Raw genomic sequence first — 27,817 nt, 5'->3', positions numbered from 1 at the left:
TTGTAACAGCTGGCGAAGGAGAGAGAAAGAGAGAAATGAACTGAATGCTCTCTAATCCTACCTAATCCATAATTGTGTCAGCTTCTGAAATGGGATGTTTCTACTTGCTTCAGCATCTGCTAGACTAGAAACCTGCCCTTTGCATCGCAGCCATGGAGCATATCTTTGCTAACCTTTATGTTCATCTTTTCCATGGATCATTTGAAAAGCACTCAAAAATTAGCAGTCGTTTCAGCAGCTCAGAGAGAACTCAGCTCTTAATCATTTGTATTCTGTCAGGCAAAGATTAATTCCTTCAATGAGAAAAACAACATGCCACAGGAAGGTGTGATCTAATTGCCAGAATAAGAATGCCACCAATATCCAGAATCTCCATTTATATATATTAAATCAATTTTATGGGGAAACAATAGGACCGTGCTGGTCACGCATGCTTCAGCTTCTCACTGTAGGAGTTTAAGAAGCTGAGAACATATAGCTGAACGAAAGGTATTCATGTTTATACTTACGTGCTTTTCTGGCCATCAGCTCACCACAATATCTGAGACTTCCACCAACAGGCTCTGTTTTGCTTGCCTTTCGCCCAATGGATCCATCAAGTTTTATCTACAGGGAACTGAACCACAAAGATGTGACGTAACAGGTTTAATTTGTGTCTTTGAAATCTCTTCCTTTGCTACCATGCCAATCTCTGCCTAATGCACTGCAGCCTGGCAAATGAGTTCTCGCAAGTCAGAGAAGCAGAGGATTCTGTCACCTAAATAGTAACCAACACAGGTATTATTTTTAGCTGCTATGACATCAGCATTTACAAATCTCCATTCAGCTATGCCCTCTGACGAACACCAGCCCTTACGGTGGTTTGTTTCATCCATATGGAGCCCAAAGTCTGCACAGGACCTCAGGTCATCTGCTTTTGTGGGTCTCACAGAACTGAACAGGGGTGATGGAGACCTCAGAGAGGACTAAACTCCTACAAACTCAAACACTTGGAGCCTGTAGCCTACATACACGTTTTATCAGGTGCTAAGGAAGTTTCATGGGAGAGCATGCCCTTACGTGTTACGATCATGAAAAAGCATCAGTTGGACTTTATACCACCTCAGACATCAAAGTCTTTAACCTCAAGCCACAGATTTGTAGCAAATGAGGCTTAATTAACACTGGTGCTCCTGAACTTCCTTATTCCTGAACATTCCCAACTGCTATGGAAAATTAATTAAGGCTTAAATCTTGTGGTTCTTTCTTTAGCACTTGTTGCATGGCAACATTCATTTTTATGTATGAGCTACTTCTTCCCAATGACTTTATAATAGTTGTATCCAAAAGATGAGCTGTTAAAGTCTTAAGACAGATATTTGCATATCTTGGTTTAGTTTTGTTGGGTTTTTCACTCATAGGACATGAATTATTCACTGATAAGAGAGACTGTAAAGCTCTGGTTGGTTCTAGGCATCAGTAAAATCAGTCACAGCAGAGGATGTAACTGGCTTCTTTTTAACTGTTGTTTTCACAATTGTTTTTAAAGAATATCCACTGATTAAAAATAGGTGACTTCAGAAAACTGTGGTGTTATCTGGACACTCACGATAAAGTACTCCAAGCCAGACTAACTCTGCCCCTAAGAAGCACGGATGTGCTGAGGCACCGAGCAGTCTGCTCCCCCAACTTCCTCGGTTCTCCGATACCTATCGCATCTCCCGAACCGGGTACAGCAAACCCCGGCTTCGGCTCCCACCACTCCTCACACGTTCCACCAGTGGAGAGTGGGAGAGACCCTTTTTACCTTCACCTTGGACAAAAAGAAACGGGTCTCATTCAGCGTCCCTTCTTAATCTGCCTCTTCGGATTATTTGTGTTCTCTAAATTTAAATTCTGATCAAGAGGCAGTTTCCAGGAAAAAAATACATGCATGAACTGTCCCACACAGGTGACTCTTCCTTCCACTGAATCACATGCCAAATTCACCGAGCGATGAAACAGCCTGACTGAATTCACGCAGTGGCACAGCAAGATTAAAACACCGATGGCACAACTTGAATTGCAACTGTTTGTGACTAATTCTAGTTAATACTATTGCTCCTTTCAGTCATTTTTCCCCAATGCACAAAAAAAATCTTAGAAGAAAAGCAACATGTCTCCAGATCACATTTGTCTCTCTTTCTGAATACCCATCACCTTTAAATGATTTGATCCATGTTACATTATAAACAGCAGATGAATTTCCCTGCGTGCTCAACACGTGATTTCTAATGCTCAACTCATTTTCCTTCACTGTGGGGTCAGTGGGACTCCACACATCAAACTCAGCAGAGACAAGACTGACCTGAGAATTTATACACGAATATACTAAAATGTTACAGGCAAATTCTGTTGAAATTCAGCTCTGCTTTGTGTCTGTCAGATAGTGTTTTATTTGCTTCAAAATCTGAAGACCTGTGGTGATGGTAATGACAATTAGTATTTTTTTCATGTGACAAGCAATCAAGTCACATCAAACTCCAAATAAGCTACTAGTATAACTCTTACAATTTCTCTCCTGCCAGTGCCTGTTTTGGAGGTTTAAAAATTTGGCTACAGTAAAAACAGCTACCAAGAGAAATAATCGGCACCTTATTTTATTTCTAACGAACCACACAAGTTCATATTCCATGAAGGTTAAGATTTCTGACTGCGGATTGCTTAAAGCTAACAAAAAAAAGGGAATGGAAAACCTCATAGACCAAAACTTGTATCGACATAAATGTGAGCCAAACTATATATTTTTGATAGTAAGGGTAACTAATATTGAAGGCTGCTGCAGACTGTCTCTCACTTTGAAATCCTTAAACTATTATTAGATATCTTTCTGAGGTTCCAGTTCATCTGTGAGATATCGAATTGATGTAGGAAGCACTCAATAAAGCTTGGTGGGCTCCATTTAGTTTGCAATGAACTATCAAACCAGCAGATCTGTAAAAAGCTTAACTTTTTTGATCTACTGCTCCTGTCTTCTCACTTACTTACCCCGCTATGGACCAGGAACTCGCTCAGAACAAAAGTTGACTTTAGCTCCGACTATAAAAGTAGCACGAAACCAAATTTGAGGTCTCATCATGCTTAGATTTATGCAACGATCCTTACACTGGGTAAAAAGACCTCAGTCCACTGATTTTGGGAGGAGTAATAAATTTAAAAGAAGAGCAGAGATTAATGGAGCGTTCAGCTGTCTGCTGTTCACTTTGCATAGTTTCCATATAAACAGCAGTTTGGTGCTTCTCTCTCTCTCTCTTTCTTTTTTTTTTACTTTTTAAAAAAGAAAAACAAGAAATTCTGGGCTTCAAAAAAATATAATAGTTCATAAGAAATAAACTGAAATAACATGGAAAGAATTTATTAAAAATACAGGCTGAGAGGACATCAAAAAGTTCAGATAAAAAGACACTTTCTTTCCATGTACAAGCTTGGAGTTTTACTTATGGCTCTGCAACAAAAATGCTAAGGAATAACATAAAGGTGACAGAACAGTTTCCTTAAAGTTTTTGTTCCTTTGTCACAGTTTCATTTCAAATCCCAATATTTCATGACATCACCTGCGGTGACTATGGAAATGTTTTAATGCCATATATTGTCAAAAATATCACAGCGACACTTAAGAAGATGGGTTTAAATTCTACACAGACAATTACTAAAGTGAGGATTAACTAACTAAAATTAGGCATTAAAATTAGGAAAGAAAAAATAAGACATTTCTAACAATTATGAAATCAAAGGAATAAATTATATTAAAACCTCTGTACTCAAAATCCATTACCTAATTTTATAAATAAATGATTTTAAAAAAAAAAATCGTACTGAATTTTCAATTCCTCAGTTAAGACATTACCATTTTTGAAACCCAGACTATACATTAGACTAGGAACAGTAGACTTTCCATCCTTTACTCTCTTTGTATACTAGACTTTATTAAGAGGCATGGGATCTTGTCTATGTACTTTGAAGATTTTAACAACTATTATCCATACATTTTGAAGCTATACCAAAGTTCCCCTACCAAAAACCTAAATATATTTCCATCTTCAAAAAAACATTGCATTCTGGGAATCTCTAACCATCAATACCAGAACTATGATTTTAGACATTAAGAACATGTACTATTTCAAGGGAAAATGGATTCCATAAAGCAATGGAGAAATGCAGTGACAGAGCAATCACTGGATCTTCACATCTAATTTTTGACACCAGAAAAACTTGGAGGAGATTAGACCAACCTCTCATGAAGGCCACCCCAAAAAACCCCAACACTTTCCTCAAAGAAACTGCTGAATTAATAATCTTATTCTATTACCCTCTTACAATCAAGTCTTTTTCTAAAGTATATTAATATTTTGTCTCTGTCAAAACAACAGGAATTTTTACTTTGTTTAACCACTATTTCCTTAATATTTGAGTGAACAGAAATTGTTTGCACTGACAAAACTGCTGTATCCGGAGGAGAAAGGAACAGGTAGTCTCTCTCTTCTAAAGACATTTTTATTCAAAAAAGATAAATTATACTTCGAACAGCCACCGTAGCACTGCAATCTGTTAGTGTATGCTAGGACCAACAAGCCTGTTCCCAAAAGGAGACAGGCTCAAAATGGAAAATTCAGACCTCAGTGTCTAATTTTCCAGACCCAGTGTGGGCTTAAACTCCATTATAAGACGAGTCATCTGAAGTTTTTGAATCAAATCTCAGCTCAGTCAGGTGATTTGAAGATGTTTGGGCAGAAGTTGTTCTAATTTCTGATAACTCACAGCTACGCTTTCCTATTATTCACAGTATTTCAGTATTATGAAAACTGCAACCAGCCCTGCAGAGAAAGTGTACACGGTACACATATTTATTTAACATGATCTCTTTTTGTCTCACTGAAGCTTTAAATGTCCAACAAGTTCTACTTTCACTGTCCCTGCTAGTCTAAAGTAATGTATTCAGACTAAAGAGGAATGAATTATGTGCACAGAATAAACAAAAACAAACCTACCGACGTATCCATATTCAAACATTCAAATCAAGTGTGAGAGAAAGCTCCTGCTGGGAATACTTGCCTTTATTCTTTTTTTTTTTTTTTATTTTTTTTTTTAAATTTTTTTTTTTTAATTTTTTTTTTTTTATTTGAACCAATTCACCCACTTCAGGAATATCTTGATAGTTTTCAAAGGGACATGTAAACAAGCCCAGAAGTACTGAACTTGCGTTGCACTCAAAACCGGAGAATGTGGTACTCGTCTATCATTTATGGCAAGACGCTGAGAGCAGCTGTGAATGCCAGGCTGACGATTTGCTTAGGACGATGTAGTGCAACTGGAGAGGCAAACCCGGGATACGTTACCCCTACAATAACGCATGCCGACAGAGAGCTATCCGTTACGTTAGTAAGTCATGGTGATGTACCGTTTAAAGCACCGGTTACCAAAAAGGCAGGGAATTTGTATTCCCTTGTGGGTAACAGCTATTACAGGATAGCCTTGGACTTGTGCAATTCCTAGGACAGCGTGGCATGTGCCAAAGCAATTATTCTGTGTTAGCCAGTACACCGAATGCCAGGAAGGCATTAATTTGGAGATGATTAGAACCTGCTGTTTTCTTTGTGACTAATTTATCTATTGAATACAGCAGTCATTTATTGATAATCTACAAATGGAAAATACCGCACAGTTCTGCTGGCTGCTGTTGGCAACCGCTCACTGAAGGATCCCCAGGAACGCGCGCCAGCCAGGGCAGAAGTCCCCCCACTCTCTCTGTTATTCCTCGTGCTGAAGAGTCACGTAATCACACGCTGGTTTTGATAGTTTTTTTCTACTACGTCTCAAACACACAAAGCCTGCTCACACCATACTCGAGCCCTCCACTTGGCAAAGGCTTTACAGTGTAACTTCACTGGAAACATTCAAAGCAAAGTAACAGGGGTGCAAACAGATCTAAAATTCTCAGCAAAATGGGAGAATGAGAAGATGATTCCTTTCCTGTACTCAGGAAATGTCTGTGATAATTTATGTTCGTCCTTTCATGTGTTTGTGTGGCACAAGCAGCTCCTGACAGACACTTGAATGAGGAGAGAAGAGACCTCCTGCCTCAACCAAGGAAATACATTCCACGACAAAGAAGAGAGATGAAAGATATTTGTGATAGCAATAAAAGAATACCAAGATATTTGATAAGATTTTTTTTTTTAATTTTTATTTTTTTAACTGTGAAGGACAAAACAGAAATCATATAAGAAAGAAAAAATAAAGAAATAAGATGAGGCAGAATTAGTAGGAACTAAAAGCAAGGACAAGTTACAGGTCCCTGACGGTGTAACAAATTACAAAGCAGGTAGAAACTGATGTCGAGAACTATTTATTCATCTCTATAATGGGAACAACTTCAGGCAAGGACAATAATCACAGAGCAGGAAAGTGTTCATTAATTAAATGGAAACAAGTCAGGATTGTTCAAGGGACAGCTTGCCAAGGATACGTTTGGCAGGCAGAGATGTGCAATGTTCTTCTTTCTGCTCCAAACTTTTTGTGTGACAAGAGCTTAAAGAAAGTTCATTAAGGCTCCTGGCTACGCAGGTAGCTATTTGGCAATCAATCACATCAATCACATGAAAATATAAATCTAGATTATCTATACATATCAAGTCACTAAAAAAATACACCAGTGTACCGCAGGCAACTGTGAAGCCCTTGACTTCCCCAGCCAGCTGTGTGCTGTGTCCGTAACTACTAGATTATCAAATCAGGCTCTCCCCGCTCGCCCAGCCCCTCCTGGTCTCACCAACTTTCCCATACGCGGTGCAGTTTCAGCACCAGGTGCGTAGGGAACTTCCCTGCCTCTGTACCAGCGTCGTCTATAGCCTCAGAATTAAACGCTCTTCTAAAACTGCAAGAGAGAGATTCATATCCCTCAGACTAGAAAGGGAGATTCAAACCAGATCTTCCCTTTACTGGAACGGGCATCTTTTTATTATAAATTACTCACAAAGTTTTCCTCCGTAGGCCTGTTCGTGCTGATACATCCCACTCTAAGCAGGGCTCTCCGATCCAGTCCTTCAGAGCCCCGGGTGTCACTGCACAAAGATACACAGTCCTACATTTTTCTGGAGCAAAGATAACAAGGGGGAGGGGAGAAAAGAAAGAAAAAGAGAAAAAAAGAAGAAAAAAAAAAGAAGAAAAAAAAGAAGAAGAAAAAAGAAAAAAAACAGAAGGGAAAAAGCCAGAAGGGAAAAAAAAACAGAAGGGAAAAAAAAAGAAGGGAAAAAAAAAAAGAAGGGAAAAAAAAAGAAGGGAAAAAAAAAGAAGGGGAAAAAAAAAGAAGGGGAAAAAAAAAGAAGGGAAAAAAAAGAAGGGAAAAAAAAGAAGGGAAAAAAGAAGGGAAAAAAAGAAGGGAAAAAAAAGAAGGGAAAAAAAAGAAGAAAAAAGAAAAAGTGTTTCTGGAGACAAGCAGTGTCCCAGCCGGGGGCTCAGGTTGTGATTTTGAATTCCATTCCTTGTAGTTAACACACTTTTGTCACCTCCATACTTCTTAGATCTGGCTCTTTGTAGGGTTTTTTTTCACCACCATAGCTTAAAAAGGCTTAATCAATTGAAGCCATTAAAAAACCCACTAAAAACTTGCATACAGAGAGACAATTTATTTCCCAAGTTTCAGCATGTTACAAATTAAGTGGGCTGAATTATGAACTCCTGAACAACTGGATGTACAGTGGAAACTGCAATGAATCCTTAATTACAAAACAATAAAGATGATGCGATAAATACGACATTGCAAATGCAATGAAGGAATGACTCTGCTATAATTTAAGCATCTTTCATTAAATGCAATAGGGTTTGGGTTTTTTGTTTTAGGTTTTGGTGGGTTGGTTTTTTTTACTATCATGCTGAAAATAAGTGGATAAGATTTTTGTGACGTACATTTACAAAAACAGCACAGTACCACTGAGATCTTTTCAGAGGAATCTGTAAATCAAAGGGTTATTAATAGAATGTGAAATCTTTCCAAATTTTAGGAAAGATTTTTTTGTCTTATTGACTATGCGTTTGTTTCAGGATCTAGACTTTTTTTTTTTTCTTTCCCCTTTTTAACTTAAATGCAAACTACTTTTTCTCTTTCCTTTTGTGTAAATGTTTAAATCCAAGAAACCAAACTTGGGAAAATACATCAGATATTCAACGCATCAAAATCCCTCTTAAAAGAACTAGGATGCTCTTCATACGAAATACAACTTCATTTTTCGCAAAATGTGTTTCAAGTAGAAACCTCCTGGTTTCTTCTTTGCAACATGACCTGTTTCACACAGCTCAATGATTGCTCTGCAACCAGAAAAAAAGTTGGAAATTTTAAGACTATCACTACTGTGAAGTCACTGTAAGAGTTTTTATAGAAAATGTAATTTCTGAAAAGTGAAATTAATGTAATATCCGTGGGGCGATCCTACAGACCATGTTCAAAGAAGCATAAAATTATCTGTCTATGAATGTCAATTAGTTTTGACATGAATATTGGTAGCATAAGTTAAACCATTTTTTTCTACACTAGTAACAATATATACAAAGCAAATTCTAGAAAAAAAATACATGAACATTTGCAAATTGCAAAACACTTCCATTATTCGTTCAATTTACAAGTGAACTAAAACATCACTAAAGACTTTTCTATTATTTCAGCTTCAGACAACGAGCATGTGCTTGCACATTCCTGTTATTGAGATCGTGCCTGATTATTTTGCAGGAGTCAAACTAATATCCACTTAGGAAAAATGCCTAAAAAATTGATGGAAATTATAAGTTATTTTGAATCAAGCACTGAAAGCCATAATGAAATTTTATTTCAAATTAATTCTACTTTTTAATCACAACAGTAGATATGGCACATATCTAAACACAACAAAATACATCAAAATCTAAAGTAAAAAGAATCAGTTTAAAGACTTCCACGGAAGTTAAACAATTTATCTTTCTGCATGAGAATTTCATTTTCTACTTTTAAAAATACAACTTGCCAAACTAATCCAGCAATAACTGGAAACAGACCAATTTCCACAAATGAATGTTTTATATTTTCAAGTATACTTTTGTTAATTAAAAAATTAATTGGCCTTGAAAATACTGAAGAGATGATGGTTCCCCTCCCCCCCCCCCCCCAAGCGTATGGGGGGATATTTTTAACCAAATCCAATTCTCTCGTCTGAGAGAATGCTGCAGGAAGTAGCATTAGTAACTTTAAGAAAAAAACAAAAAAAACCCCACACCACCAAACAACAGTTGTCTTTAATAGCACAAAACTGCTGTTGGAGGCTGTAGGAAGACCTAGCTCCCACCAGGGAAGATGGGAACACGCATGTCTCGAAACTCAAGAACAGTGTCAGCACATACTTTCTCACTCTCAACATTATAGGCCTTTTAGGACATTTTCATCATAAATTTTCGTCAATTCCTGACCAAAATTCCCAAAAGGAGAAAACTGCAGTCCAAGACTAACTTTGAGCACTGTGGGGGGTTGACCCTGGCTGAGGGCCAGGTGCCCACCAGAGCCGCTCTATCACTCCCCTCTTTCATTAGACAGGGGAGAAAAGCTACAATAAAAGAAAACTTACGGGTCGAGATAAGGACAGGGAGAGATCATTCTCTAATTATCATCACGAGCAAAACAGACCGAACTTAGAGAAGGAATTCATCTTATTTATTACTAAGCAAAACAGAGTAGAGGAATGAGAAATAAAACCAAATCTTAAAAACACCTCCCCCCACCCCTCCCATCTTCCCGGGCTCAACTTCACTCCCGGCTTCAACCTCCGCCCCCCCCAGCGGCACAGGGGGACGGGGAGTGGGGGTTACGGTCAGTTCATCACACGGTGTTTCTGCCGCTTCTTCATCCTCAGGGGGAGGACTCATTGTTCCCCCACTCCAGCGTGGGGTCCCTCTCACGGGAGACAGTCCTTCACGAACTTCTCCAACGTGAGTCTCCTCCACGGGGTGCAGACCTTCAGGAGCAGACTGCTCCAGCGTGGGTCCCCCACGGGGTCACAAGTCCTGTCAGCAAACCTGCTCTGGCGTGGGCTCCTCTCTCCACGGATCCACAGGTCCTGCCAGGAGCTTGCTCCAGCGCGGGCTTCCCACGGGGTCACAGCCTCCTTCGGGTGTCTCCACCTGCTCCAGCGTGGGGTCCTCCACGGGCTGCAGGTGGAATCTCTACACCCCCTCATCCTCCCTCCATGGGCTGCAGGGGAACAGCCTGCTTCACCATGGTCTTCACCACGGGCTGCAGGGGGATCTTGCTCCGGCGCCTGGAGCACCTCCTCCCCCTCCTTCTTCACTGACCTTGGTGTCTGCAGATGTTCTTACATCTTCTCACTCCTCTCTCTGGCTGCAAAAGCTCTCTCTAACTGTTTTTGTCTTTCTTAAATATGTTATCACAGAGGCGCTGATTGGCTTGGCCTTGGCCAGCGGCGGGTCCGTCTAGGAGCCGGCTGGCATTGGCTCTGTCAGACACAGGGGTAGCTTCTAGCAGCTTCTCACAGAAGCCACCCCTGTAGCCCCCCCGCTACCAAAACCTTGCCACGCAAAACCAACACAAGCACTCTTAATGATGTTTTCCTAAATGGTTTGTCTCCTGGAAACCAGTCAGCGTGGATGAGGGGGGGATTGTTGGACTTGATCTCAATGCTCCTCTGCCCAAAGCTGTATTTTCATTCCCAGTTCCACTCTGCCTCACAGGACACAGGACTTTTCCCTCAGTTCTGGAAAAATAAACTTTTTCTAGTCCTTTCCCAGTACATAGGACATTAGGAGGTGAGCAGGAATGGCTTTGAGAGATTTATAAATAATCTTTACAAGTGAATAATTTGTGGGTTTCATTCCAGAAACAGAAATAAATATAAAGAACAATTTACCATTGCTCAATTTACCATAACCAGCTGAGGGAAATTCTTGGCAGATGGCATTTCTGATCAAGAATTCCCATTATTCCTTGAAATGCCAAAATTAAAGTGTTCTTTAGCTGATATTAATAATGATTTCTCTTTTCTCATCTTGTCAATTCTCATCTCAACATTACCTCTTTTTTTCCTAAAAAGAAGTCATTTTTGGCAAAAAATGAAAGTTTAGAGCAGCCGTACCCCCCAGCCATGTCCTGAACAAAAAATAATTATTTGGTTACTACAGCTGCCAAGCACATCACGTCGGAAGGATGCTTCTCAGCCCAGTGTCACCACCTCCTACGCACCAGCCAGCCTTTCATTATGGAATGCCAGGGCTCAGTTTAGTTGCTGACACAGGCACCTTTATTGCCACATCAGATGTCCTATGGTATCACAGAGGTAGGACTCCTGCTAAAGTATCAGAAAGAAATAAAGGGTCTATCAACAGCCCCACGCAGCGTCCCTCATTCAAATAACATGTGGCTTATCACTGGGCAGCTGAATTGAACCCCCAGGAACCTTTAAGGTAAAGAACTCTGAAACTAACAGTTATAACACCAAGAAAAACAAAAATGCATGTTTCATACAGGTATACTTTGCTATACCTCTGTTTTTACTCGAACAGTAAATTAGACCCAGTAAATTTTCAACAGCCTGAGAAGCATGCCTGCTTAGAAAAGGTTATTTTTACATATCTATGGCTTCTCCCAGCTTTGGGGAAACTCAAACATCTGGTTATTCTGGCCAAGGTATTCAGCATCCTGCTGCCAAGCAAGCACTGAAGTCAATGGCCTGTGGTTTTCCCCCCATACATCCTTCTGCTGGCTGAAAAAAAGCAAAACTACGGGTTACCCTTTTCTACGTCTTTGTGCAAGCATTGGTTTCAATGTATTCTTGCGCTATTATTAGCTTGCCCTGCTTCATACTGAAAGTCCTCCTACGGTTCCCAGCAGGATGCCAGTTGCTGGCAAGCTCCGAGAGCCTGAAGGCTGTGCATCTGTTCAGACTGACAGGTAGCACAGCAAGTTAAAAAGCCTATAAATTTGCAGCAGGAGGCTTAGCCTAGACAAATAAAATCCCTGCTTTGCTTTGTTTTCCCAAGCACCAGGTCATGCTATGCCACTGTTTTCTCGCAGGAAGCCGCTTTCCATTCGCTCGTGGCCCCAGCGGTCCCTGGGGATGCTCGGCACTGCGGTCCAGGTCACCCTGCGCCCTGTGGTGTGTGCTGGACGAACTCACATCATCCCTTCTGAGGAAGGTGACCAGCATAGAAGATTGTGGGACTTAAGTTTTGTCTCCAGGGCATTGATTTTTCTGGGAGCGTCTTAGTATTGCCTTTACTGTCTACAGGCGAAACCTACCGTACGGGGCTCGTGCCAGTGTTTTTCCACTGCATGAACGGGATTAATCCATGGGCCAGGGATTCAGGTGGTATAAATGGACATAACTCCACTGCTGAAGTCATCCAGACTACATCACCTAGCAAGAGTCAAGCTCATGCAAACAGCAAAATGAAAGCAACTGCAAGAGATCCAGTAAAATGCATCAGCACAAAGTTCCAGTATCATTAAGAGATGAAATATTTCACATATTGCCTTTTATTCTCTACGTTATGAAATTACATGAACTTCTTATCAAGGAAAATAGCAAAGATGATGGAAAGGTTGGAAAAATCAAATAAAAGTCCATTTACTGATATCATTCAAAACACCAGCTTGCCATTATGCCTAGATCGACAGTCTAAGTGATACTACATGGGAAACAGAAGATCCCAAATTTCTTCTGTCCACTACATATTGTAAAAGGCCAGATATAATCCTCAACATAGTCAACACCGAGGTTTGAGTTCTCTTCTGGAGGCAGATGGTCCCTTGGATGGGACATCCAAGCAGGTATGAAGGAAGCCTTCCAAGATTCTTTGGCATCTGGTGACTGAGATTAATCTGCTTTGCCCATTGAAGAAAACCCAAGCTTGGCCCACAAATTCCCCACATCACTCAAATCCCAGTGGAGCGCAGCCTTCTGTTAGGCAGCACAAAGCCATCTGCTTTCAGATCTTACGCCCCTGCAGAAGCTGGGACCAACAACATCTCTCCCTCCCCAGCACACGGCACCATTTCTCTGTTCCCCTGCTAACAAGAAGCTGTTATCTGAGACAAGGACTGAAATAAACACAACAGAATTATTCTACTCTGTAGCCAAAGGAATCAATTTATGATTCACATTTAACTTTTCCGCATCGGACACAATGAAGAACAAAGAATTTTGGTTAAAGGAGGAAGTTGAACACAGTTTTACCACCAATTTAGATAGTCCTCCAAAGGTATTACATTTTGGCTCCACAAAAACAGATGCTATTATTAGAAAATATATCCTGACATGTACTATCTTTAACTAACTCTTGCTGAACTCAAGTGACATAAGCTTTTATGTTGAGCAAAAAACTAAAAGAACATTTCAGATTCTGTGGATTATAGAGCTCTCTTAATTCAGTGCTACTACCTGTGGAAACCATGCATCCTATAGTTAAAACCACTTTACCTAAAAATGAAATAAAACCGAGTTGTAGATAGTTTCCAAGGACAAAATTTGAATGATTTAAAAAAAAAAAAGAAAAAATCAAACTCAATAAGTCAAAATGTTAGTTGAACCAGCAATGTCTCATTAATGTTCATTTTGCATGGTACATTAGAGAAAACGCAGTGCTCTGCAGAACCATCTACTTCTCTGTTCTCTTGCCCCTGCTTCTAGGCTTTTAGGGGTAGGAGAGCAAAAGCTGCAAGTCTTTAATACTAAATACTGACCACAGGCCCAGAATAATGATCAGTTTTCATTATTTTTTGACTAAAAACTTCATGAACATTTCCTTTTTCAAAACTATCTCTGAAAATCCTCATGTTTAACTGACAAAACATAGAAAAAAATTGAAGTCAGTGCTTAGCCTTCAAAAATCAGCATCTCACTGAGATGAATGATGGTAATTCATATTCCTTGCAGTGCTATTATTTCTATCACATGGAGACTAAAATTTTGTCTGTGTTAAGGAAACGTTTCTAAACTCCTTGTGGGCATTTTTTTCTATTTCAGTCTACTCTGATGTTAGCAACATTTGGACACAAACTACCTACGGACAACACCCGTAGCCATCTGTGTTTAAAACGGTGTGCCATTCTCTTCTCAAAGATGACGTAATAAGACAGTGTTGAGAACGTAGGAGAGAGATCATTGTCCAGCGATTGCAAGTGGAAAAACTCTTGGTCTCACAAAAGCAAAGACTAGGGATTAGTGCTTTCGAAATACACCTCTCAACCCAAACCCATGCGGCGGTCAAAACCCTATCGGGTACTACCGCTAACTTACTCAGTCTCTTTTCTCTCATATATTCAGCCTTTGATGAAATATTTCCAGACGCTGTATTTCTAGGCTATTATACTCATTTTGTGGGAAAAGCTCAATATAGAGCAGTCACAAATGTGAAGCCTAACTCACCTTTTCAGACTGGTGGACACCAATTATTTGGTGATTTTTAGAGTCTGGGAACTGTACGATTTGAAGGAAACAAGGGAATGGAAACACCTAAGCAACATCCTTCTGCTGCAGCGTCTTGTCCCTCCCTAAAGGCATAGGAAAATGCAGTTAGAAACAAAGATCCAGCTTCTGTGTGTTGTATGACTAACACAGATCTTAATACTTAGCCTTAAACAGCCCCATCCATGCCAAGTCCTCCTACCCTGCAACAACCTGGAAGTAGTCAATGGACTGAGTAATTTGTAATCACCCAATCAGTAATACCAATTCTGAGTAAAGAGAATGGACAGGAAGACCTTCATGCAAAGGAGCAGAACTCTAGACCCCGTTGCCTCAAAAAAAAAAAAGTGCAATTAAAATAAAATTCAAATCTTAAATAGCTCCTAACTCCCTGTCCTCTAAGGCGTATTGTATGAAACTCCCATGAGAAGTTGAATCCTGTCCTGATACTTAGATTCCAAGGTGGAAAAAGAGAACACACACATTTAGAAGAGTGGATGCTGCCATTCTGAAGGTTATCAGTTCGTAAACGTGACAAAAGTGGGCTAAGAAATACCTGCGTCTTTTCTAATTCACAGAATTTCCTATCACGCTCACAGATTGCGAATCAACAAACACCAGATGAATACCTGGTCTGTGAAGAAATGGAGCATCCAGGCAAGGATCAAAATCATTATATGGGCACTTCCCAAACACTTTGCTTACATTGTTATACCACAAATCAATTCAAAGGCTTCAAAGGCAGAGGGATAGTTATAATCATCTCATTGACCACTTGTACAGTACAGGGTGAAGAATTTCAAACGAGAATTTTTGCAGTTTCATAACTGCTCTTAGACCCATAAATTGCATTTAGAAAGTTATCCAACCTGGATAAATCACAGCTAGCAAGCACTTGAGAAAGTTCTGGGGGAAAAAAAAAAAAAAAAACACCACAGAAAAGGCAAATATTTCATGCTGTTTATGTTAGTTACAAATGAGTGCTTTCCTAATTCTACGTACTAAACCTAGAAATCTGTGTGCCAATTGGAAACGACTGGCTTCAGGTCAGTGTTGTACTGAGGCGCAGGGCACAAGGGGACAGCGAGCTGCTTTGATTGCTGGATCTTCAGGGTGGGGGTTGCTCAGGGCCACCAGATGAGGCTCCTCTTAATAAACCCCTCTTACCTATGCTCAGGAAACATTTCTTCTCAAGATTTTACGTAATTTAAAATACACTTGATTTATTTTTTGTTGTTGAAGAGAAGCCATAAATTAATGTTTATTAATTGATAAGAAATATAAATATTTTTTTATTTTTTTTTGGTCACACTGCTGTGTGGTGGTTGCGGTTGATTTCAGGTCATTCTTTTTTCGCATAGCTATTATGCACAGACTTCATTCCTGTTTTGTATTGCTATTATGCATTAACTTTGTTGGTTTTTCTCAATTCTGTAACAAAACCACTTCATTCATCGTTGGCAGCACGCATCACAGACTGTAGATTTCAGCCAGTTGTTACTATTTGGGAACTGGTGACTGCTAACATGAGACACGCTGCCTTCTGCCGCATCTTTGGAAAGTTAAATATAAGCAGTTATTATACCTGTAAACCTTGGTAATGCACTCATGCCACCTATTGGCAAATTACATATGAGTCACATCTGAGTTCAGATTTCTGATCAGCGCAGATTAAATATTTTAACTACAAAGCTGTGTGTTCATAATGGATAATAAATACAGAAAAAAAATATCAGAAAAAGCTAGTAGCCTGCTTTTATTTACAGCAGCTGATTTCCATAGGCAATGTGTATAACCTTTGGCTGAATATACCATAGGCTATCAAAAACACTTATGGAGAAATAAGTATTTAGTTGTATCAGTGAAAGCCATAACATCTGCTTCAGTTACACTCATTCCAATATTGTTAACCAACACTTTGCAGCAAACTCAAGAGAACATCATCAAACTTCTTTTCATATATTGTGGAAAGATATAAGACAGGTAGTGATAACTTTGGTGGTTATAAATCTCACAGGGAAAGCAGCACAATGGCTTTTTTTGATTTAGAAAATTTTCCAAAATAAAGCAATGCATCTTGAAAGGACTTGTTGTACTTCAATTTGAGCTTAAAGAAAAAAAAATGAGGAAAAGAAAAAAAAAAAAAAGATGGAGGGAAGAAAAAAAAAAAGGAAAAACATCCCACACTCACAAATTCAGTGCTCCAAAACAGGCTGTGAACTTCTCCATTCTCCGCAAAAGCCAGGAAAGTTCACAGTGAGTACTCTAAGATTTTGAAAACATTCTCCTGAGTCACATTTCTCATTTTTTAAATTTCTGCTTAGCAAAAAAATTAGGGATACATCATCTATGAGTAGAAACATAGTTTAAATTATATTCAGGTTTTCTTATTTATTTCCAAATATTTATTTTTTCAAAACAGTTTAAGAAAATATGAATTCACAGACAAATTACGATCAGCTTGTCAAATACAGCAGTGCTCTCCAATCAATAGTGTGTATCTCAGAATAGTTTCTTGTACAACAACATGCAGTGTCTACTCAGCTTTGGGAGTACTGCCATTAAAATGGCAATAAAGAACACTACAGGAAATATTTACTGCTGTCAGCAAAGCAACAGATATGCTCTCATTACCTAATGTTAGACACTGAGAACATTTTTTCCTATTAGAGAAATAACATTTTTCCAGTCCAAAAGGTTGATGTAAGAATGTAATACATTTATGAGCACGTATTTTATGAAAATATTGTGTGTGGTATCTCAGAGACCAGGAATATGTAACAGATATATGCATTTTTTCATTTCTTCTGAAAACTGAAGGAAAGCTGGCTTAAAACCTAGTGTTGTGTGTGGCTGGCTTCACTCTCAGTTCTTTTCATCTGTAATAGAAGCAGTTCCCTCTGCATAGGATGGTCACCCATTTAATTGCATGGTAGAGAGAAAAAAAAGCAAAGGAAAACTCAGCTGTGGAGATAAATCTCAATAGAAATGTAATGAGCACTCCTGCCAAGAATCATTTACAAAACTTCCTATTCAATGCTAACCATCAGAAGCGGGACATCCACAATCCCATCTGTGAATCTGGAGATAAGAAGCTGCTATTCAACACCCAAAGCAGTTTGCTACTGGCCAGTAGCAAATCCACTACTTCAAATTACCAGTAGCATGATATACGATAGCATTTTGAACTGCAACAATTACAGTCCCCTAAGCCAGCGAACTCACCGCCCTTGGACCCCGAGATCTGCCCTCCTTTGTGAGCTTAGTATCGTTCATTAGGTTTGGAGTGGAGAAAGGCAGAAATTGGGGCACTGACTCAGCCGTCCTGATGCTATTATTCAAACAACTGCCACAGCACGATCCCAACAGAGTTATAAAAATACTCAGTGAGATAAGCCCGGTGAGGTTCTCCTTCATAGCTAGATTTTTTTTTTACTTTTACAATTGGTGAGCTAAACATCTGACAAACCAGACAGAAAGAAGGGGAGAATCTGGACTGACAACCACGTCTTAAAACTTTTACAGGATGGGAGCACAGAAGAGAATGCTAACTATGAACTTTGGACAAAAGGACAGAAGTACTAACCTTTTTTAATTCCTTCTCTCCCGGCTAATGGATGCTTTTCTATATGTCTCCATCTACACTTTAGACTGCAGAATCTCTAGGCATTCTGTGGTCTTTTCTAGGACTTTCAAACTTCTCTTAGGGCTTGGGGGAAGGAAGAAAGGGAAAAGGCACTCTCTTTCCAGCTGAAGGTATTTGGAGAAGAGTCTTCAGCATCTGCTCAAGCTGCTGTCAGCTGTCTGGTGGGAGGATAAGTAGACCCAAAGTATCTTACTCCCAGCAAAACTTCAAGCCAACCAAAAAGCAACGCTTGTGAATTCAACAGACATTTTACTGAAATAACGCACATCTTTGGATAATGCCACTTCATCTTTATTACTATTAGTTGTTCATTATTCTATCATTATTATTAATGCAATCATATAACTTTTTTTCCTAACCAGTCAAAAAAACAGTTTAAAAACTAAATGTATTAAGATCAAAGTAGAGTTGCTTCAGTCAACCCTTTGACTTGGGAAAAATGCTGGATTGATGAAGAAAATGTGCTAAGTCTAAAATTCTGTGTTTCTATATCAGCATTAATGTGAGGATCTGGAAGAGCTGTACACCCCTCATCTACAAAAGAGACAAATATTTTTATAAAGCTACAAATATTCAGGTAACTCAGATTCAGTTTCTACTGCCCTGGATTTGGTACCATCTACCCATTCCAGTAATTATTCCAGTAGTTCCTCAAAGACAAGTTCCCAATGCTTTTGCCTAGTTTCTTCCTCCTTTCTTGTATCCAAAATCAATCTTTGATGACTCTACCCTCCACTTTGTATGCAAATTTCTTTTGTACATTGAACAGGACACTTGCCAAATCTAAACCTTTGTTTTCTGCCGCACTGAACTGACAGAGCACTACTTTACCATCATCCGGCCAATATCGTTCTTGGCTACCAGGTAACTAGCACTTGTTATAAAAGCTCTGATGTTTTCTGAGCATCCTTTCCTTCGCTCTCCAAAGTTCCCAGCGTTACCTACATAATGCACCTTGGAACAGCACAGAGTCAAGCGCAATGGTCCGAGAGCAGTCCACAAGAAGGCTGAAGACAGAGACAGACTGGCACTATGAAGAGATGCAGAACCATGTCTTCTCTTGGGACACAGACACACACCCCCCTACACATAAAGATATGTTGATATGGCAAGGATTCCATATCAAGGAAGGAAAAAATCATGAAACACGAGAATGGTATGGCCTAAGATCCATTTGACCTGTTATCCTGTCTGCAAGTGGGGCCGAGAGGAGATGGTTAGTGTAAGCACTGGCAAGCACACAGCCACGCTTCTCCTCAAAATCTTTTCCTTGTATCTGCTGTCTGTGCATCATGGTCCATTCTGCGCCAGACATAGCATTCTCATTTTTAAACAACCCTCATCAGTGGGACAGAGAATTGACCTTCTCTGGCTCTGCCCTGATGAGTCCACTCCAGACAGATATTTTTCTCTTCCAGTCACTCAATGAGTTTTCATCTGCTGCTATTTATGCAATGAGAAAGCAAATGGAAGCATAAACATTAAAATAACAATAAAATCACTCATCCAGCGTGCACATAAAAATGCACAGCTCGAAAAAGATCAAGCCATTCCTCTCTTTTTGACCCTCAACACAAAATCACAGCTACAGTCTTCAAACTTCTGCCCAGAGGACAACACTGCTGCATTTAAACCGGAGTTGAAGACAGGGAAGCCACAATCCCTAACACTTCTCAAGAAAGCAGGCACTTCTATTGAGCCATATGCTCTGTCTATATTATGATCCGCTATAGGCAACACTGCCACACATCTCAGACTAAAGTGTGGTACAGTAATGCTCAGAATCAGCACACAAGTGTCTCCTTTCCCACCCACACATCCCTCAAATGCTCTTCTGCTCTGTAATCTATAACATATCTCAGTTTGGTCTCATCTCGTATTATCCCACATCTAGAATAAATCCTTCTGAAACCTAAGGAGAAATCAAGAGGGATCACATATGGCTCCGGAACATAAAGGAAAGCTTATGTGCCGAGTAATGCGATAGGGACCGGCAACATGAAAGCTGCTGACAAAATCAGATTCTGCTGCCTGATACATAGGACTGATGGTTACTTTGGGAAGATATTCTATGAAATTTAGGATCAGCAGGGCTGAAAAAAGGCTCGCTCCCCATACAGTGGTTTGTGTGCAATTCAGTAAACAGGAGCTCTCTAATGGCAAATACAAGGTACATCAGCCTTCCCAGCAACAGAGAATTTCACCTTTCATAGGTGTAAGATATGAGAATTATCATAAAACTAATCCAAGCAGACTCCCAGGAGAACAGTATTCAAATGCAATCAAGGCAATATGAATCTGACTCTTTGGTAACTATTGGCACATACTTACAATGTATTGCTCAAATATGATAACTGATACATTGATTTTTGTCTTTGAGGTGGATTAAGACAGTTGCTCAAAAAAACCAAGAGTGCCTTCAGATTAATATGACTAGTGCTTTGAAATTAATGTTGCCAGTATTGTGTGAAAAAGTTGTGTGCAACAATGCAAAGCCGTTCAGAGTGCCATCCTCCAGAGTGGCATTAGGAGGTAATATTGCTAAGCAAATATATGCCTGCTCAAGCAGTGCCATCCAGCATACTCCATAAATTAAAATTAATTAAGCTGAAGTATCCTCTTTGATGGGAACAGAATTTGCACCTGTAAATTTAATAATGAATAATTGTGTAATATTTCTATCAAACACCTCTATAATTCTATTAATCCTTAATTGACTTGTGGCACCTTAATTTCACGTTTCTCATGCTTTTTGGAGAGGAAAACTGAAAAAGATTAAAAAAAAAGCTCTTAAAAATAATAGTAATTGAAGTTGAACATTTTTTTATTAGAGGCTAATCAATACCGTAGAGATAACCAGTGGATTTCCTATTAGTTTTGTAGGAATTCAATTCCTTTAGATTTAGTCAAGCGAAAGTGAGACTAAATATCACAAATATTCACCAGCCCTGGTATTTTACTGGCAAAATTCTACTGACTTCAAGGTACTTAATGGTAAAGTATAATGATACAACAGAGTAGAAAAAATAGCATCCTTTAGCTAGATAATTTGATACGTGGACAGACAGATGAAATAATAGAATTTCACACCATTAAATGATCTGGAAAGTGACAGGAAATGTTAAAATAAAGCAAGCAATGATTTGTTTTCTTGCCAAGAAAAATACTATTTTCAGAAAGAATCAGATTTGTGCCCAGGGAAGGGGGGAAAAGGGAATGCTTGAAGGAAAGCTACGGGAGGGTGAGTTTATGGCTGGGAATTCAGCAGCAATACCACCTGCATCAGCTGAAGAGGTCAGCATCCTCCTCCCTTTCCAACTACTTCTCACCAGCTTGAACTGTGCAGGTGAATGTATTTATGCAGCTGCACAGTCAGCTAGAGTGGGAGCCTATTTCGGCTATAAAATAATTAGCAAAATGGGATATTTTATAAAGGATGGGAACAGATCATTTGGATCCAAGAGGAAAAAAGAGGAAAAGAAAGGGGAAATAACAAGAGAGGCAGGAAAGATTAAAGACTTGTATTTATAACATTAACTCCAATACAGAATGGACTAAAATATAGAACCCCAAATAACTATAGAAATTAAATCCAGTTTTCCACTAATTTCTGTGGAATTCAAGTGTTTCCTCCATATTTACAAGGGCAAGAAAGCCTGAGGATGAGCAAACCCCTTGCGCTGTGGTTTTACCCGCATTCCAGCCCTTCAGAGTAACGCACAGAGCCTTGATATTTGTGAATAACACCTCTAATAATGCCTCTGGGTAAGCAACAGATTTCTGTTAATTATCTCAGTAAGAACTGAAGAAAGAAGAGCAAATATATTATCTGAGCAGAACCTCACTACCAACAAGGCCACTCCAACACTGCAATTTCAAAATGGTCATAGAAAAAGCCAAACAAAATTAATTTTAGACAGAATTTATAAAAGAGATAGGATAGATGGAAAAGCAGAGAATATCTTCTGTTACTTAGGTGTTTATATAACCTTATTTTCTTAGACAGCTGTTGCTTTTCAATTATTTTCATTATTTTCCACTATTTCAGAGTCTAAATTTTTGAATATAAAAATAGGGTCTTCTAAAGTTAGTAAGCAACTACATTTTTCAGGTAATTGAATGAGTATTATTTAATAACCAGGGATATATATTACTTGAGTTTCTGACTGCAAAAGGGATTCTCCAGCACTCTTTAAACAAGTGTTTCCTACCATCACGTGTTGGACAAGACATTTCACATGTCTTGAAAGAAGAGCATGTGTTCAGAGCACAAGTTCTGATACCATACAAAGACAATAATATTCCTTTTATCTTTCCAGCATTTCCTTATTTTTTCCACTAATACGATTTAGAAACAAAACAGATTTAAAAGAAAACCAACACATATCTTAAAGATTACTTTGATAATGCCAATACGCCCTTTAAAACTGAGTCCAGCTGGGAAATTAAAAGGGTGACAAGTGGAACCAACTTATATTAGGTTGGCCTGAGACCAGCCACTGGCATCGCCTAAATGACAGTTACAGCATCTGGGAAGTGGTTGATAAGGAAATCCCGTTACAGCGCAGTGCTAGATTATTTTTTTCTTCCCCTCCTTAAATTACATATTCTGTGATTTTATTTTTGCCATTTCTTCCTTTTTCTGACAAAAGATTATTTTAATTGAAATACTGTTTTGATTAAACAAATGCCTAAATTATTGCTTCCAGCACCTTTTTTTTTTTTTTTTTTTTTTTTTTTTTTTGCTGAAAAGAAATCCTAATGTAAACTAATCTGATCATTCAAAGGTTTTTGCTGGGCATCCTTCCAGTCAGAAGTTCAACATATATGATAGTAGTTTACAAAGTACCTTCCAACTGAGGTAGAGAGAGAGCGGAAGCTCTTCAGATGACCTCAATCTCTTCAGTTTTACTAGAGGGAATCCCAGGGGCAGGATTCTACCGCAGCACCACTGTCTGTTTGCAGATGTTCTAAACAGAAATCAAACAGGAGAGAGTTATTACATGAAAATCTCACTCCTGTGTGCAGACATGCTCTAGAAGTACAAGGTGGGAAAGTGATCAACTGCAAGGGTTAAGCAAAAGATAAAGGACTAAATTCAGCGTATCTTGTCAAAGCATTATATTTAGCTTATCTGCACCTCTGATTTTCAGTTGGACCCATCACTACTTTTTCTTCCTCTCAAATACAAATCTTTTTGGTCTTTAATTAAGCTGTTCTGTGAGTTTACAGGTTTCATGAACCTGGGATGGTTGTCATAAATTTGTCAAGAGAGGTGGAGTGTTTAAAATAGTCCTGCTGCTGCTGACATTTCTGTTTCTGATGAATAAACACGATCCTATGACTTTCACGGGCTTTTGCTGATTCTGAATCATATTATGCTTCCAATGAAGCACTCAGGATAGATTACCTGAAAATTGATTCACGGAATTTATAACTTCTCACTATTCAACATGCTAGCTAATGGCAACATTAAAAATACAAGCCTGAAAGACAGCCAACAGAAAAGACGCAGGTAAGCCACTGCAACATGTCTCAAAGAGGAAATATCAGGGTTTATTTCATCATTAAGGTTGGCTGAATTAATGAGATGCAAAAAAAAAGACATAAAATAATATGAGCTAATAATATGGCTGACTTTTCTCAGAAAAGAAGGTCTGTGGGTTGCATGCAGGTTCCTAAGGAATTTTTGGAACTGTTAGCCAATTTCAGTCAAATCCATCAGATGAAATGTATAGGAACATAATTAGCATCTCTTTAAAAAATTGATTAAAAAGCATACAAGAACTGCAGAATGTTAATGTAAAGACACCATGTTTTGCATAAAAAGATGCAGAGTAAGTTTGCTAAAGAGGCAGAAGCATCTCAGAGTCATAAGGATCTTCAGCCAAAGCTTTCACAGCTCCTTAGTATCCAGGCTTCATAAAGGTCCTCATCTTCTCACTACCTAATGAGATTTTCCTAACTGTGTTCTGGAAAAACAGCATTCCTGCTCCTTAGCAGCCTCCTTCAAGTGTTTGTGGCACTGGCTAGGTATTCACATGAACTGTTGGACTTCTGAGGATTTTAAGGAGCTTCAAAAATACTGGGTAAAAGTCAAAGCAAAATTCCAAAGCTGCTTTAAGGGAAAAAAAAAAAAAAAAAAAAAAAAAAAAAAGGAGAGAGAGAGAGAGAAAGAGAGAAAGAAAAGGAACTCCTGTTCTGCAAAAGACCTCAGTCTTGCTTTCTATTCTATTTTTTTCTATATTGTACTGAATTCATGTTTTAGGAAGCTGGGAGTAAAAACAGGGTTATGTTGTGAGCTAGATGCCGTTCATCACAGGACACTAGTATTTCTAAACAAGCAATCAAAAACATGTCAAAGTCAATGAGAGGATCTGAGGAACTTCAAAGGGACCATATGGTTCAGTATTTTGATTCACTGGTATCTGCCTGAGCACCTGCTACAATAAGATGCATCTTCCATTTAAAGTGGGCAAGATTTCACCCAACTTCCAATCCATTTGTGCCTATTACTCCTGCCAGGTGCAAATTAAGGTAAAATATTACCCAGAGTCTAAAACAGGCAGTATGGCTGGCTCTAACTAATTGTCTAGTATGGTTTTATGCAAATGCGCATCCTAAAGCATTGATTTAGCTAAACATTTGTACAGCCAATATTACTCCTGGCACTCCACAATCATTAAATTAATATTCATTTCATATTCCCGTGAAGTAGAGAAGTTATTTTACTTAACTATAGAGATTAAATGACTGACAGAAATTCAGTAATTTTGGGAAAATGCCAAGAGCAGAACCCAGGTCTCCTCACTAACTCCACAAAACCATTCTTCCAGGCATAGTGCAGCTGTACATTTTAAATGCAGAAGTTAATTACTCTCATTTCTTGTCCAATAAAACCTATTTAATTTTTGTTCAGAATTAAAACTAATATTTTGTCCTAATACAAGATAACTTTCTCATTGTTAAATTCAATATTTTCTTTCAAGTGGTTTAAAAAAAAAAAAAAAAGAATTCTTAATCAGAACACCATGACATACCTTATATTGGTTGAATTCATGGCATATATATGCTGATTATCATCAATAAAGTCAAATACAACCAGCTGTAACAAGTTCCCAGATTATTTCTCATTCCTATTCTTACTATTAAGTGCCATCATGAAATGACCTGACTATAAGAGACTCTGCAAAGTGTGATGGGTGCTTAGACCATGGGGTTTGACTCAGAAGAAAGGTTAAGGACCACAGGTAGAAAAGTCCACAAATACCAAGCTATCCGTCCCAGTCCAATAAACGTGGAGTATGAGGCTGCAAAAATCAGGCGCTGTACGTTCAAGGAGACTGATGTTTGGAGAACTACACTGATCAGCACACAGCTGGATAACCATGTCAGCATTTTCCTGCAACTGAATCGAAAACAGCATGGGTCATGGAAGATTTCTACCGCATCTGTTTCCATTTCTGCTCCCCTAACAACTCAGATTTCATATGTCGTTTTACAAAAAAAAAAAAAAAAAGGGCAAAGAAACAAAAAAAAAGCCTTCCTAGTACAATACAGATCTATGACTAAAATGTTAAATTATAACTAATGATTTTTGCTTTCCCCAAAAGAAATAATCTAATTATTCAGAAAGCTCTGAATAATTATCCTGTACAAGTCAGGCCTTAAAACAAGGCATCTCATATCTAGACAACAATTAAAATTTCTTGGCGCATGAAATGATTTGTTAGTTTTCAAACCTTAGCATACGTCTTCTCTTTAATGTGTTCTTTCAGCAGCTTAAGCTTTTCTATATATAAATATTTAAATCACCTCAATATATTCTTCCTGTATATGAACATTACATAGCTGCAGAAGTTACATTTGCTTTAGTTTTCAATCTGAATAAAGACAAGCCAACTGATTGTGATCTTTCCCTCCCTGTTCATTTACCAAATTATTTTAAAAGTGAGAAGGCAAACACACAAAGCTGGCAATGAATATGAAGCTTCTCCCCCCCTAAGCCCGATTAAAGGAAGTCGTTCCGAAGTTAATGTCAATGGAAATATCATGGAAACATGACTGCTTGTGATATTTCCAATGGAAATACCAAACAAAGAACTATCCAAATATTACTTCTCCTGTAAATATCATAAGGATATTTGCTGCTCAGCTCAAAGGTAGGAGGATGAAATGGAAAAGAGGAAGAACAGAGCAGAAAAAGGAAAGGGAAGTAGTGAAACCTAAGGAGCAGACTGTGGCAGAGCGCTTTTTGAGGATACAAATCTAGAGAAGCAGAAAAAGTTCTGAGGAACTGAAACTGAACTTTAAAGGATGGATAAGATTTAGAACTACACAGGAAACGAGTGGAAAGGAGGCAAGTAGAGAAGATGGAACTATTAGAGGAATGGCTGGAAGATCATCCTTCCCAAAGGGAACGCACATTGCTGGTTCTGGGATGAGAAGAACAGAAGCATTGGGTGAAAGTAAAAGATCAGAGTATATAATCAGTTTTGGAAGTGTAGCTGTCACCTCAAAATTCATTCAGGTAAGAGGACTATTAAAATATCATTTGAACTAACAGAAATGTGTATTGCTAACGTGGGTTAATGAGGATAGATGGTAATGTGAGAATGTTCTTTAAAAACATTTCAACCCAGTTTCCTACTACTTAAAATAATGACACTAAGAACATGGTTCTTTTCCTGCTTTTAATAAATAACTTCCTTCAGCAGATGACTCGAGAGGTCATCTTTAACTTATAGACCCTTAGCATAGGAGTTTTAATCCAGTTCTAGTGCCAGTCACAACTATCACCAACAAGTTGTGCCTACCTGAACCAGGGGTATAGTCGATCTCCACTCTGGTAAGCAGCAAAAGCACTGTATAGCAAGTAACAAAATACTGTGGATCTTAGTTATCTGGCTGATTCCTATTTTTACTTCATATCCGTTCTTCCAACGAGCAGGATGATTCTAAAATAGCAGATGATGGCAAAAGTGTGCAAACCAACTACTTCAACACCTAGCAGTGCATTTCAAGTGTTTAGCTTTCAGTTTAATGCCCAGTTTGTCTCTAGGATAAATATTTAGCAATCTTAAAATAATTTGAATAATTCCCTATTTTTTGCTATTATATTCATTCACCTAGAAACAGCAATGACAGTGTGAAACTCTGGTTTGAATACTGAATTTATGGCCACATCTAAAGAGCAGCTTTCATAATATTTGAACTTTCAGAATGATATTACCTTTAATTTTAAATCTATTTTCAGAGTCATTTTCAAAATCCCTTCTTAGTGGAAGATTAAAACTCTACAGATATTCACCGCAAAACCTTAGCAAAGATATCCCACACTCCCGCATCAGTAGCAAACATGACCGGAGGTCAGGAAACCGGACCCTCAGCCACACTGCATAACACGTTCTTGTTTCATTCAAAATGAGAATTTCCAACTCCCCTTGGAGCAGAAAGTCTAAATTACGACACACACACACCCCCAACTATTCTCATAATTTATTAATGATCGTGTTATTAAGAGAACATTTTGCCAAGACATTAAGAGAGTGCTATTTGTTGATTCCCTTTGTGATCTGCACTTCCTTTCCTCTTTTCCTAAGCTTTAGATGGTGAGGGACCAAGATCTTGGGTGATCTCTGCTTCCCCCAAAATACCAGAAAAATAAGACTTAATAGCAGTCAAACATACCATACATCTTTACTTCCTGTCAAAA

General features: G+C 38.6%; 1 long non-coding RNA gene across 1 annotated transcript; it reads right to left on the bottom strand.

Moving 5' to 3' along the window:
• Positions 1-507: 507 nt before the first annotated feature.
• On the bottom strand, positions 508-27,817 carry LOC142603008 (uncharacterized). Its single transcript, XR_012836879.1, has 3 exons — positions 26,919-27,817; positions 22,952-23,072; positions 508-606 (listed from the first exon to the last, which is right to left on the bottom strand). It is a non-coding gene; the product is annotated as an uncharacterized LOC142603008 (long non-coding RNA).

The sequence above is a fragment of the Balearica regulorum genome, chromosome 9 (genome assembly GCF_011004875.1).
Source record: "Balearica regulorum gibbericeps isolate bBalReg1 chromosome 9, bBalReg1.pri, whole genome shotgun sequence".
In the NCBI taxonomy this organism is placed as follows: domain Eukaryota; kingdom Metazoa; phylum Chordata; class Aves; order Gruiformes; family Gruidae; genus Balearica; species Balearica regulorum.
Note: the sequence above shows the minus strand (reverse complement) of the source record. Positions and strands in the feature narration are given on the sequence as shown.